Source organism: Schistocerca gregaria, unplaced genomic scaffold (genome assembly GCF_023897955.1).
Source record: "Schistocerca gregaria isolate iqSchGreg1 unplaced genomic scaffold, iqSchGreg1.2 ptg000371l, whole genome shotgun sequence".
Classification (NCBI taxonomy): Eukaryota; Metazoa; Arthropoda; class Insecta; order Orthoptera; family Acrididae; genus Schistocerca; species Schistocerca gregaria.
In genome coordinates this window covers 792,464-807,314 of record NW_026061822.1, presented here as the reverse complement: position 1 = coordinate 807,314, position 14,851 = coordinate 792,464, and positions in this window count along the sequence as shown.

The following is a 14,851-nucleotide window of genomic DNA, read 5'->3' as shown; positions in this document are numbered from 1 at the left end:
GCGTACCGCAGCACGCGACAGAGCTTTGCAGACGATAAATGTAACCGTTTACGACAGAAGAGCGGCCAATGTGACGATCTTTCTTTAAGTCGATTCGATCACAAATGACGAAAACGGACGGATTTCTCAGGTTTTTACTACATATGAACACTTTTCACGTTCACTCGTGCAACTCGGCTGCTAGTCCTCCGTTCATGCGGAATCTTAAGGTCCTAGGTCATATCCAAGGCACCCAAGGATGGTAGAAATCAATAATCGATACCTAAAATTTGAATTGTACTACTTCTTACTGGCTATTAGATGAACATAGAAGCTTCATCTGTGTTCTACTATGGTGCGTTTAGTGCCTCCGCATACCGCAGCACGCCACATAGCTTTGCAGACGATAAATGTAACCGTTTACGACAGAAGAGCGGCCAATGTGACGATCTTTCTTTAAGTCGATTCGATCACAAATGACGAAAACGGACGGATTTCTCAGGTTTTTACTACATATGAACACTTTTCACATTCGCCCGTGCAACGCAGCTGCTAGTCCTCCTTGCATGCAAAATCGTAAGGTCCTAGCTCATGTCCAAGGCACCAAAGCCAGCTAAAAAGTCAATAATCGATACCTAATACTTGAATTGTACTATTTCTTACTGGGTATTACATCAACTTAGAAGCTTCATCTGTGTTGTACTATGGTGCTTTTAGTGTCTCCGCATACCGCAGCACGTGACATAGCTTTGCAGACGATAAATGTAACCGTTTCAGACAGAAGAGCGGCCAATGTGACGATCTGGCTTTAAGTCAATTCGATAACAAATGACGAAAACGGACGGATTTCTCAGGTTTTTACTACATATGAACACCTTTCACATTCTCCCGTGCAACGCGGCTGCTAGTCCTCCTTTCATGCAAAATCTTAAGGTCCTAGCTCATGTCCAAGAGACCAAAGCCAGCTAAAAAGTCAATAATCGTTTCCTAAAACATGAATTGTACTACTTCTTACTGGATATTACATCAACATAGAGGCTTCATCTGTGTTCTACTATGGTACGTTTAGTGTCTCCGCAAACCGCAGAACGCGACATAGCTTTGCAGGCGATAAGTACAACTGTTTCAGAGAGAAGAGCTTCAACTGTGACGATCAGGCTTTAAGTCGCTTTGATAACAAATGACGAATACGGACGGATTTCTCAGGTTTTTACTACATATGAAGACTTTTCTCATTCTCCCATGAAACGCGGCTGCTAGTCCTCTTTCATGCAAGATCTTAAGTTCCTAGCTCCTGTCCAAGGCACTAAGGAAGGGTAAAAAGTCAATAATCGATATCCAAAACATGAATTGTACTACTCCTTACTGGATATTACATCAACTTAGAAGCTTCATCTGTGTTCTACTATGGTGCTTTTTGTGTCTCCGCATACCGCAGCAGGCGACATAGCTTTGCAGACGATAAATCTAACCGTTTCAGACAGAAGACCGGCCAATGTGACGATCTGGCTTTAAGTCGATTTGATAACAAATGACGAAAACGGTCAGATTTCTCAGGTTTTTACCACATATGAACACTTTTCACATTCTCCCGTGCAACTCGTCTGCTAGTCCTCCTTTCATGCAGATTGTTAAAGTCCTTGCTCATGTACAAAGCAACAAGCCATCTAAAAAGTCAATAATCGGTACCTAAAACTTGAATTGTACTACTTCTTACTGGCTATTACATCAACTTAGAAACTTCACCTGTGTTCTGCTATGGTGCTTTTAGTGTCTCCGCATACCGCAGCACGCGACATAGCTTTGCAGACGATAAGTACAACCGTTTCAGAGAGAAGAGCGCCCAATGTAACGATCTGGTTTTAAGTGGATTTGATAACAAATGACGAAAACGGACAGATTTCTCAGGTTTTTACTTCATATCAACACTTTTCACATTCTCCCGTGCAACTCGGCTGCTATTCCTCCTTTCATGCAGAATCTTAAGGTCCCAGCTCATGTCCAAGGCACCAAAGCCAGCTAAAAAGTCATTAATCGATACCTAAAACTTGAATTGTACTACATCTTAATGGGTATTACATCAACTTAGAAGCTTCATCTGTGTTGTACTATGGTGCTTTTAGTGTCTCCGCATACCGCAGCACGTGACATAGCTTTGCAGACGATAAATGTAACCGCTTCAGACAGAAGAGCGGCCAATGTGACGATCTGGCTTTAAGTCGATTCGATAACAAATGACGAAAACGGTCGGATTTCTCAGGTTTTTACCACATATGAACACTTTTCATATTCTCCAGTGCAACCCGGCTGCTAGTCCTCCTTTCATGCAGATTGTTAAGGTCCTAGCTCATGTACAAGGCAACAAGCCAGCTGAAAAGTCAATAATCGGTACCTAAAACTTGTAAAGTACTACTTCTTACTGGGTATTACATAAATTTAGAAGCTTCATCTGTGTTGTACTATGGTTCTATTAGTGTCTCCGCATACCGCAGCACGCGACATAGCTTTGCAGACGATAAATGTAACCGTTTCAGACAGAAGAGCGGCCAATGTGACGATCTGGCTTTAAGTCGATTCGATAACAAATGATGAAAACTGACGGATTTCTCAGGTTTTTCCTACGTATGAACACTTTTCTTATTCTCCCGTGCAATGCGGCTGCTAGTCCTCCTTTCAAGCAAAATCTTAAGTTCCTAGCTCCTGTCCAAGGCACCAAAGAAGGGTAAGAAGTCAATAATCGATACCTAAAACTTGAATTGTTCTACTTCTTACATGCTGTTACATCAACTTCGAAGCGTCATCTGTGTTCTACTATGGTGCTTTTAGTGTCTCCGCATACCGCAGCACGCAACATAGCTTTGCAGACGGTAAGTACAACCGTTTCAGAGAGGAGAGAAGCCAATGTCACGATCTTGCTTTAAGTCGATTCGATAACAAATGACGAAAACGGACGGATTTCTCACCTTTTTACTACCTATGAACACTTTTCACATTCTCCCTTGCAACTCGGCTGCTAGTCCTCCTTTCATGCAGAATCTTAAGGTCCTAGCTCATGTCCAAGGCACCATAGCCAGCAATAAAGTCAATAATCGATACCTAAAACTTGAATTGTACTACTTCTTACTGGCTATTACATGAACTTAGGAGCTTCACCTGTGATCTACTGTGGTGCTTTTAGTGTCCCCGCATACCGCAGCATGCGACATAGCTTTGCAGACGATAAGTACAACCGTTTCAGAGAGAAGAGCGGCCAATGTGACGATCTGGCTTTAAGTCGATTCGATAACAAATGACGAACACGGACGGATTTCTCAGGTTTTTACTACATATGAATACTTTTCACATACTCCCGTGCAACTCGGCTGCTAGTCCTCCTTTCATGCAAAATCTTAAGTTCCTAGCTCATGTCCAAGGCACCAAAGAAGGGTAAAAAGTCAATAATCCATAACATAACTTGAATTTTAGTACTTCTTACTGGCTATTACATGAACTTAGGAGCTTCACCTGTGATCTACTGTGGTGCTTTTAGTGTCCCCGCATACCGCAGCATGCGACATAGCTTTGCAGACGATAAGTACAACCGTTTCAGAGAGAAGAGCGGCCAATGTGACGATCTGGCTTTAAGTCGATTCGATAACAAATGACGAACACGGACGGATTTCTCAGGTTTTTACTACATATGAATACTTTTCACATTCTCCCGTGCAACGCGGCTGCTAGTCCCCCTTTCATGCAAAATCTTAAGTTCCTAGCTCATGTCCAAGGCACCAAAGAAGGGTAAAAAGTCAATAATCCATAACATAACTTGAATTGTACTACATCTTACTGGCTATTATATGAACTTAGGAGCTTCATCTGTGATCTACTGTGGTGCTTTTAGTGTCCGCGCATACCGCAGCACGTGACATAGCTTTGCAGACGATAAATGTAACCGTTTCAGACAGAAGATCGGCAAATGTGACTATCTGGCTTTAAGTCGATTCGATAACAAATGACGAAAACGGACGGATTTCTCAGGTTTTTACTACATATGAAGACTTTTCACATTCTCCCACGCAACGCGGTTGCAAGTCCTCCTTTCATGAAAAATCTTAAGTTCCTATCTCCTGTCCAAGGCACCAAAGAAGGGCAAAAGGTCAATAATCGATACCTAAAACACGAATTGTACTACATCTTACTGGATATTACATTGACTTAGAAGCTTCATCTGTGTTCTACTATGGTGCTTTTAGTGTCTCCGCATACCACAGCACGCGACGTAGCCTGCAGACAATAAATGTAACCGTTTCAGACAGAAGAGCGGCCAATGTGACGATCTGGCTTTAAGTCGATTCGATAACAAATGATGAAAACTGACGGATTTCTCAGGTTTTTCCTACATATGAACACTTTTCTAATTCTCCCGTGCAATGCGGTTGCTAGTCCTCCTTTCATGCAAAATCTTAAGTTCCTAGCTCATGTCCAAGGCACCAAAGAAGGGTAAGAAGTCAATAATCCATAACATAACTTGAATTGTACTACATCTTACTGGCTATTATATGAACTTAGGAGCTTCATCTGTGATCTACTGTGGTGCTCTTAGTGTCCGCGCATACCGCAGCACGCGACATAGCTTTGCAGACGATAAATGTAACCGTTTCAGACAGAAGATCGGCCAATGTGACTATCTGGCTTTAAGTCGATTCGATAACAAATGACGAAAACGGACGGATTTCTCAGGTTTTTACTACATATGAAGACTTTTCACATTCTCCCACGCATCGCGGTTGCTAGTCCTCCTTTCATGAAAAATCTTAAGTTCCTAGCTCCTGTCCAAGGCACCAAAGAAGGGTAAAAAGTCAATAATCGATACCTAAAACACGAATTGTACTACATCTTACTGGATATTACATTGACTTAGAAGCTTCATCTGTGTTCTACTATGGTGCTTTTAGTGTCTCCGCATACCACATCACGCGACGTAGCCTGCAGACAATAAATGTAACCGTTTCAGACAGAAGAGCGGCCAATGTGACGATCTGGCTTTAAGTCGATTCGATAACAAATGACGAAAACGGTCGGATTTCTCAGGTTTTTACCACATATGAACACTTTTCATATTCTCCAGTGCAACTCGGCTGCTAGTCCTCCTTTCATGCAGATTGTTAAGGTCCTAGCTCATGTACAAGGCAACAAGCCAGCTAAAAAGTCAATAATCGGTACCTAAAACTTGAAAAGTACTACTTCCTACTGGGTATTACATAAACTTAGAAGCTTCATCTGTGTTGTACTATGGTGCTTTTAGTGTCTCCGCATACCGCAGCACGCGAAATGGCTTTGCAGACGATAAATGTAACCGTTTCAGACAGAAGAGCGGCCAATGTGACGATCTGGCTTTAAGTCGATTCGATAACAAATGATGAAAACTGACGGATTTCTCAGGTTTTTCCTACATATGAACACTTTTCTTATTCTCCCGTGCAATGCGGTTGCTAGTCCTCCTTTCATGCAAAATCTTAAGTTGCTAGCTCATGTCCAAGGCACCAAAGAAGGGTAAAAAGTCAATAATCCATAACATAACTTGAATTGTAGTACTTCTTACTGGCTATTACATGAACTTAGGAGCTTCACCTGTGATCTACTGTGGTGCTTTTAGTGTCCCCGCATACCGCAGCATGCGACATAGCTTTGCAGACGATAAGTACAACCGTTTCAAAGAGAAGAGCGGCCAATGTGACGATCTGGCTTTAAGTCGATTCGATAACAAATGACGAACACGGACGGATTTCTCAGGATTTTACTACATATGAATACTTTTCACATTCTCCCGTGCAACGCGTCTGCTAGTCCTCCTTTCATGCAAAATCTTAAGTTCCTAGCTCATGTCCAAGGCACCAAAGAAGGGTAAAAAGTCTATAATCCATAACATAACATGAATTGTACTACATCTTACTGGCTATTATATGAACTTAGGAGCTTCATCTGTGATCTACTGTGGTGCTTTTAGTGTCCGCGCATACCGCAGCATGCGACATAGCTTTGCAGACGATAAGTACAACCGTTTCAGAGAGAAGAGCGGCCAATGTGACGATCTGGCTTTAAGTCGATTCGATATCAAATGACGATAACGGACGGATTTCTCAGGTTTTTACTACATATGAAGACTTTTCACATTCTCCCACGCAACGCGGTTGCTAGTCCTCCTTTCATGAAAAATCTTAAGTTCCTAGCTCCTGTCCAAGGCACCAAAGAAGGGCAAAAAGTCAATAATCGATACCTAAAACATGAATTGTACTACTTCTTACTGGATATTACATTAACTTAGAAGCTTCATCTGTGTTCTACTATGGTGCTTTTAGTGTCCCCGCATACCACAGCACGCGACATAGCTTGCAGACAATAAATGTAACCGTTTCAGACAGAAGAGCGGCCTATGTGACGATCTGGCTTTAAGACGATTCGATAACAAATGACGAAAACGGTCGGATTTCTCAGGTTTTTACCACATATGAACACTTTTCATATTCTCCAGTGCAACCCGGCTGCTAGTCCTCCTTTCATGCAGATTGTTAAGGTCCTAGCTCATGTACAAGGCAACAAGCCAGCTAAAAAGTCAATAATCGGTACCTAAAACTTGAAAAGTACTACTTCTTACTGGGTATTACATAAACTTAGAAGCTTCATCTGTGTTGTACTATGGTGCTTTTAGTGTCTCCGCATACCGAAGCACACGACATAGCTTTGCAGACGATAAATGTAACCGTTTCAGACAGAAGAGCGGCCAATGTGGCAATCTGGCTTTAAGTCGATTTGATAACAAATGATGAAAACTGACGGGTTTCTCAGGTTTTTCCTACATATGAACACTTTTCTTATTCTCCCGTGCAATGCGGCTGCTAGTCCTCCTTTCATGCAAAATCTTAAGTTCCTAGCTCCTGTCCAAGGCACCAAAGAAGGGTAAAAAGTCAATAATCGATACCTAAAACTTGAATTTTTCTACTTCTTACATGCTGTTACATCAACTTCGAAGCGTCATCTGTGTTCTACTATGGTGCTTTTAGTGTCTCCGCATACCGCAGCACGTGACATAGCTTTGCAGACGGTAAGTACAACCGTTTCAGAGAGGAGAGAAGCCAATGTGACGATCTTGCTTTAAGTCGATTCGATAACAAATGACGAAAACGGACGGATTTCTCACGTTTTTACTACCTATGAACACTTTTCACATTCTCCCTTGCAACTCGGCTGCTAGTCCTCCTTTCATGCAGAATCTTAAGGTCCTAGCTCATGTCCAAGGCACCATAGCCAGCTAAAAAGTCAATAATCGATACCTAAAACTTGAATTGTACTACTTCTTACTGGCTATTACATCAACTTAGAAGCTTCATCTGTGTTCTACTATGGTGCCTTTAGTGTCCCCGCATACCACAGCACGCGACATAGCTTGCAGACAATAAATGTAACCGTTTCAGACAGAAGAGCGGCCTATGTGACGAATTGGCTTTAAGACGATTCGATAACAAATGACGAAAACGGTCGGATTTCTCAGGTTTTTACCACATATGAACACTTTTCATATTCTCCAGTGCAACTCGGCTGCTAGTCCTCCTTTCATGCAGAATGTTAAGGTCCTAGCTCATGTACAAGGCAACAAGCCAGCTAAAAAGTCAATAATCGGTACCTAAAACTTGAAAAGTACTACTTCTTACTGGGTATTACTTAAACTTAGAAGCTTCATCTGTGTTGTACTATGGTGCTTTTAGTGTCTCCGCATACCGCAGCACGCGACATAGCTTTGCAGACGATAAGTACAACCGTTTCAGAGAGAAGAGCGGCCAATGTGACGATCTGGCTTTAAGTCGGTTCGATTACAAATGACGAACACGGACGGATTTCTCAGGTTTTTACTACATATGAAGACTTTTCACATTCTCCAACGCAACGCGGTTGCTAGTCCTCCTTTCATGAAAAATCTTAAGTTCCTAGGTCCTGTCCAAGGCACCAAAGAAGGGCAAAAAGTCAATAATCGATACCTAAAACACGAATTGTACTACATCTTACTGGATATTACATTAACTTAGAAGCTTCATCTGTGTTCTACTATGGTGCTTTTAGTGTCTCCGAATACCACAGCACGCGACATAACTTGCAGACAATAAACGTAACCGTTTCAGACAAAAGAGCGGCCAATGTGACGATCTGGCTTTAAGTCGATTCGATAACAAATGACGAAAACGGTCGGATTTCTCAGGTTTTTACCACATATGAACACTTTTCATATTCTCCCGTGCAACTCGGCTGCTAGTCCTCCTTTCATGCAAAATCTTAAGTTCCTAGCTCATGTCCAAGGCACCAAAGAAGGGTAAAAAGTCAATAATCCATAACATAACTTGAATTTTAGTACTTCTTACTGGCTATTACATGAACTTAGGAGCTTCACCTGTGATCTACTGTGGTGCTTTTAGTGTCCCCGCATACCGCAGCATGCGACATAGCTTTGCAGACGATAAGTACAACCGTTTCAGAGAGAAGAGCGGCCAATGTGACGATCTGGCTTTAAGTCGATTCGATAACAAATGAAGAACACGGACGGATTTCTCAGGTTTTTACTACATATGAATACTTTTCACATTCTCCCGTGCAACGCGGCTGCTAGTCCTCCTTTCATGCAAAATCTTAAGTTCCTAGCTCATGTCCAAGGCACCAAAGAAGGGTAAAAAGTCAATAATCCATAACATAACTTGAATTGTACTACATCTTACTGGCTATTATATGAACTTAGGAGCTTCATCTGTGATCTACTGTGGTGCCTTTAGTGTCCGCGCATACCGCAGCACGCGACATAGCTTTGCAGACGATAAATGTAACCGTTTCAGACAGAAGATCGGCAAATGTGACTATCTGGCTTTAAGTCGATTCGATAACAAATGACGAAAACGGACGGATTTCTCAGGTTTTTACTACATATGAAGACTTTTCACATTCTCCCACGCAACGCGGTTGCAAGTCCTCCTTTCATGAAAAATCTTAAGTTCCTAGCTCCTGTCCAAGGCACCAAAGAAGGGCAAAAGGTCAATAATCGATACCTAAAACACGAATTGTACTACATCTTACTGGATATTACATTGACTTAGAAGCTTCATCTGTGTTCTACTATGGTGCTTTTAGTGTCTCCGCATACCACAGCACGCGACGTAGCCTGCAGACAATAAATGTAACCGTTTCAGACAGAAGAGCGGCCAATGTGACCATCTGGCTTTAAGTCGATTCGATAACAAATGATGAAAACTGACGGATTTCTCAGGTTTTTCCTACATATGAACACTTTTCTAATTCTCCCGTGCAATGCGGTTGCTAGTCCTCCTTTCATGCAAAATCTTAAGTTCCTAGCTCATGTCCAAGGCACCAAAGAAGGGTAAGAAGTCAATAATCCATAACATAACTTGAATTGTACTACATCTTACTGGCTATTATATGAACTTAGGAGCTGCATCTGTGATCTACTGTGGTGCTCTTAGTGTCCGCGCATACCGCAGCACGCGACATAGCTTTGCAGACGATAAATGTAACCGTTTCAGACAGAAGATCGGCCAATGTGACTATCTGGCTTTAAGTCGATTCGATAACAAATGACGAAAACGGACGGATTTCTCAGGTTTTTACTACATATGAAGACTTTTCACATTCTCCCACGCATCGCGGTTGCTAGTCCTCCTTTCATGAAAAATCTTAAGTTCCTAGCTCCTGTCCAAGGCACCAAAGAAGGGCAAAAAGTCAATAATCGATACCTAAAACACGAATTGTACTACATCTTACTGGATATTACATTGACTTAGAAGCTTCATCTGTGTTCTACTATGGTGCTTTTAGTGTCTCCGCATACCACATCACGCGACGTAGCCTGCAGACAATAAATGTAACCGTTTCAGACAGAAGAGCGGCCAATGTGACGATCTGGCTTTAAGTCGATTCGATAACAAATGACGAAAACGGACAGATTTCTCAGGTTTTTACTTCATATGAACACTTTTCACAATATCCCATGTAACTCGGCTGCTATTCCTTCTTTCATGCAGAATCTTAAGGTCCTAGCTCATGTCCAAGGCACCAAAGAAGGGTAAAAAGTCAATAATCGATACCTTAAACTTGAATTGATCTACATCTTACTGGCTATTACATCAACTTAAAAGCTTCACCTTTGTTCTACTATGGTGCTTTTAGTGTCTCCGGATACCGCAGCACGCGACATAGCTTTTCAGACGATAAGTACAACCGTTATAGAGAGAAGAGCGGCGAATGTGACCATCTGGCATTAAGTCGATTCGATAAGAAATGACGAAAACGGACGGATTTCTCACGTTTTTGCTATATATGAACACTTTTCACATTCTCCATTGCAACTCGGCTGCTAGTCCTCCTTTCATGCAGAATCTTAAGGTCCTAGCTCATGTCCAAGGCACCATAGCCAGCTAAAAAGTTAATAATCGATACCTAAAGCTTGAATTGTACTACTTCTTACTGGCTATTGCAATAACTTAGAAGCTTCATCTGTGTTCTACTGTGATGCTTTTAGTGTCCCCGCATACCGCAGCACGCGACATAGCTTTGGAGACGATAAATGTAACCGTTTCAGACAGAAGAGCGGCCATTGTGACGTTCTGGCTTTAAGTCGATTCGATTACAAATGACGAAAACGGACGGATTTCTCAGCTTTTTACTACGTATGAACACTTTTCACATTCTCCCTTGCAACGCGGCTGCTAGTCCTCCTTTCATGCAAAATCTTATGTTCCTAGCTCATGTCCAAGGCACTAAAGAAGCGTCAGAAGTCAATAATCGATACCTAAAACTTGAATTGTACTACTTCTTACTGGCTATTACTTCAACTTAGAAGTTTCATCTGTGTTCTGCTATGGTGCTTTTAGTGTCTCCGCATAACGCAGCGTGCGACATAGCTTTACAGGCGATAAGTACAACCGTTTCAGAGAGAAAAGCGGCCAATGTGACGATCTGGCTTTAAGTCGATTCGATAACAAATGACGAACACGGACGGATTTCTCAGGTTTTTACTACATATGAATACTTTTCACATTCTCCCGTGCAATGCGGCTGCTAGTCCTCCTTTCATGCAAAATCTTAAGTTCCTAGCTCATGTCCAAGGCACCAAAGAAGGATAAAAAGTCAATAATCGATACCTAATACTTGAATTGTACAACATCTTACTGGATATTACATCAACATAGAAGCTTCATCTGTGTTCTACTATGGTGCTTTTAGTGTCTCCGCATACCGCATCACGCGTCATAGCTTTGCAGACGATAAATGTAACCGTTTCAGACAGAAGAACGGCCAATGTGACGATCTGGATTAAGTCGATTCGATAACAAATGACGAAAACGGACGGATTTCTCAGGTTTTTACTACATATGAAGACTTTTCACATTCTCCAGCGCAACGCGGCTGCTAGTCCTCATTTCATGAAAAATCTTATGTTCCTAGCTCCTGTCCAAGGCACCAAAGAAGGGTAACAAGTCAATAATCGATACCTATAACTTGAATTGTACTACATCTTACTGGCTATTACATCAAATTAAAAGCTTCATCTGTGTTCTACTATGGTGCTTTCAGTGTCTCCGCATACCGCAGCACGCGTCATAGCTTTGCAGACGTTAAATGTAACCGTTTCAGACAGAAGAACGGCCAATGTGACGATCTGGCTTAAAGTCGATTCGATAACAAATGACGAAAACGGACGGATTTCTCAGGTTTTTACTAAATATGAACACTTTTCACATTCTCCCGTTTAACTCGGCTGCTAATTCTCCTTTCATGCAGAATCTTAGGGTCCTACCTCATGTCCAAGGCACAAAAGCCAGCTAAAAAGTCAATAATCGATACCTAAAACTTGAATTCTACTACTTCTTACTGGCTATTACATGAACTTAGAAGCTTCATCTGTGTTCTACTATGGTGCTTTTAGTGTCTCCGCATACCGCAGCATGCGACATAGCTTTGCAGACGATAAGTACAGCCGTTTCAGAGAGAAGAGCGGCCAATGTGACGATCTTCCTTTAAGTCGATTCGATAACAAATGACGAAAACGGACGGATTTCTCAGGATTTTAGTACATATGAACACTTTTCACATTCTCCCGTGCAACTCGGCTGCTAGTCCTCCTTTCATGCAGAATCTTAAGGTCCTAGCTCATGTAGAAAGGCACCAAAGCCAGCTAAAAAGTCAATTATCGATTCCTAAAACTTGAATTGTACTACTTCTTACTGGATATTACATCAACTTAGAAGCTTCATCTGTGTTCTACTGTGGTGCTTTTAGTGTCCCCGCATACCGCAGCACGCGACATAGCTTTGCAGACGATAAGTACAACCGTTTCAGAGAGAAGAGCGGCCAATGTGACGATCTGGCTTTAAGTCGGTTCGATAACAAATGACGAACACGGACGGATTTCTCAGGTTTTTACTACATATGAAGACTTTTCACATTCTCCCACGCAACGCGGTTGCTAGTCCTCCTTTCATGCAGAATCTTAAGGTCCTAGCTCATGTCCAAGGCACCATAGCCAGCTAAAAAGTCAATAATCGATACCTAAAACTTGAATTGTACTACTTCTTACTCGCTATTACATCAACTTAGAAGCTTCATCTGTGTTCTGCTATGGTGCTTTTAGTGTCTCCGCAAAACGCAGCATGCGACATAGCTTTGCAGACGATAAGTACAACCTTTTCAGAGAAAAGAGCGGCCAATGTGACGATCTGGCTTTAAGTCGATTCGATATCAAATGACGAAAACGGACGGATTTCTCAGGTTTTTACTACATATGAAGACTTTTCACATTCTCCCACGCAACGCGGTTGCTAGTCCTCCTTTCATGAAAAATCTTGTTCCTAGCTCCTGTCCAAGGCACCAAAGAAGGGCAAAAAGTCAGTAATCGATATCTAAAACATGAATTGTACTACTTCTTACCGGATATTACATTAACTTAGAAGCTTCATCTGTGTTCTACTATGGTGCTTTTAGTGTCCCCGCATACCACAGCACGCGACATAGCTTGCAGACAATAAATGTAACCGATTCAGACAGAAGAGTGGCCTATGTGACGATCTGGCTTTAAGTAGATTCGATAACAAATGACGAAAACGGTCGGATTTCTCAGGTTTTTACCACATATGAACACTTTTCATATTCTCCAGTGCAACTCGGCTGCTAGTCCTCCTTTCATGCAGATTGTTAAGGTCCTAGCTCATGTACAAAGCAACAAGCCAGCTAAAAAGTCAATAATCGATACCTAAAACTTGAATTCTACTACTTCTTACTGGCTATTACATGAACTTAGAAGCTTCATCTGTGTTCTACTATGGTGCTTTTAGTGTCTCCGCATACCGCAGCATGCGACATAGCTTTGCAGACGATAAGTACAGCCGTTTCAGAGAGAAGAGCGGCCAATGTGACGATCTTCCTTTAAGTCGATTCGATAACAAATGACGAAAACGGACGGATTTCTCAGGATTTTAGTACATATGAACACTTTTCACATTCTCCCGTGCAACTCGGCTGCTAGTCCTCCTTTCATGCAGAATCTTAAGGTCCTAGCTCATGTAGAAAGGCACCAAAGCCAGCTAAAAAGTCAATTATCGATTCCTAAAACTTGAATTGTACTACTTCTTACTGGATATTACATCAACATAGAGGCTTCATCTGTGTTCTACTATGGTGCTTGTAGTGTCTCCGCGTACCGCAGCACGCGACATAGCTTTGCAGACGATAAGTACAACCGTTTCAGGAGGAAGAGCGTCGAATGTGACGATCTGGCTTTAAGTCGATTCGATAACAAATGAAGAAAACGGACAGATTTCTCAGCTTTTTACTACATATGAACACTTTTCACATTCTCCCGTGCAACGCGGCTGCTAGTCCTCCTTTCATGCAAAATCTTATGTTCCTAGCTCATGTCCAAGGCACCAAAGAAGGGTAAAAAGTCAATAATCGATACCTAAGACTTGAATTGTACTACTTCTTACTGGCTATTACATGAACTTAGAAGCTTCATCTGGGTTCTACTATAGTGCTTTTAGTGTCTCCGCATACCGCAGCACGCGACAAAGCTTTGCAGACGATGAGTACAACCGTTTCAGAGAGAAGAGCGACCAATGTGACGAACTGGCTTTAAGTCGATTCGATAACAAATGACGAAAACGGACGGATTCCTCAGGTTTTTCCTACATATGAACACTTTTCACATTCTCCCGTGCAAAGCGGTTGCTAGTCCTCCTTTCATGCAAAATCTTAAGTTCCTAGCTCATGTCCAAGGCACCAAAGAAGGGTAAAAAAGTCAATAATCGATATCTAAAACTTAAATTGTACTACATCTTACTGGCTATTACATCAACTTAGAAGCTTCATCTGTGTTCTACTATGGGGCTTTTAGTGTCTCCGCATACCGCAGCACGCGTCATAGCTTTGCAGACGATAAATGTAACCGTGTCAGACAGAAGAACGGCCAATGTGACGATCTGGCTTTAAGTCGATTCGATAACAAATGACGAAAACGGACGTATTTCTCAGGTTCTTACTACATATGAGCACTTTTCACATTCTCCCGTGCAACTCGGCTGCTAATCCTCCTTTCATGCAGAATCTTAAGATCCTAGTTCATGTCCAAGGCACCAAAGCCAGCTAAAAAGTCAATAATCGATACCTAATACTTGAATTGTACTACTTCTTCCTGGTTATTACATCAACTCAGAAGCATCATCTGTGTTCTACTATGGTGCTTTTAGTGTCTCCGCATACCGCTGCACGCGACATAGCTTTGCAGACGATAAGTACAGCCGTTTCAGAGAGAAGAGCGGCCAATGTGACGATCTTCCTTTAAGTC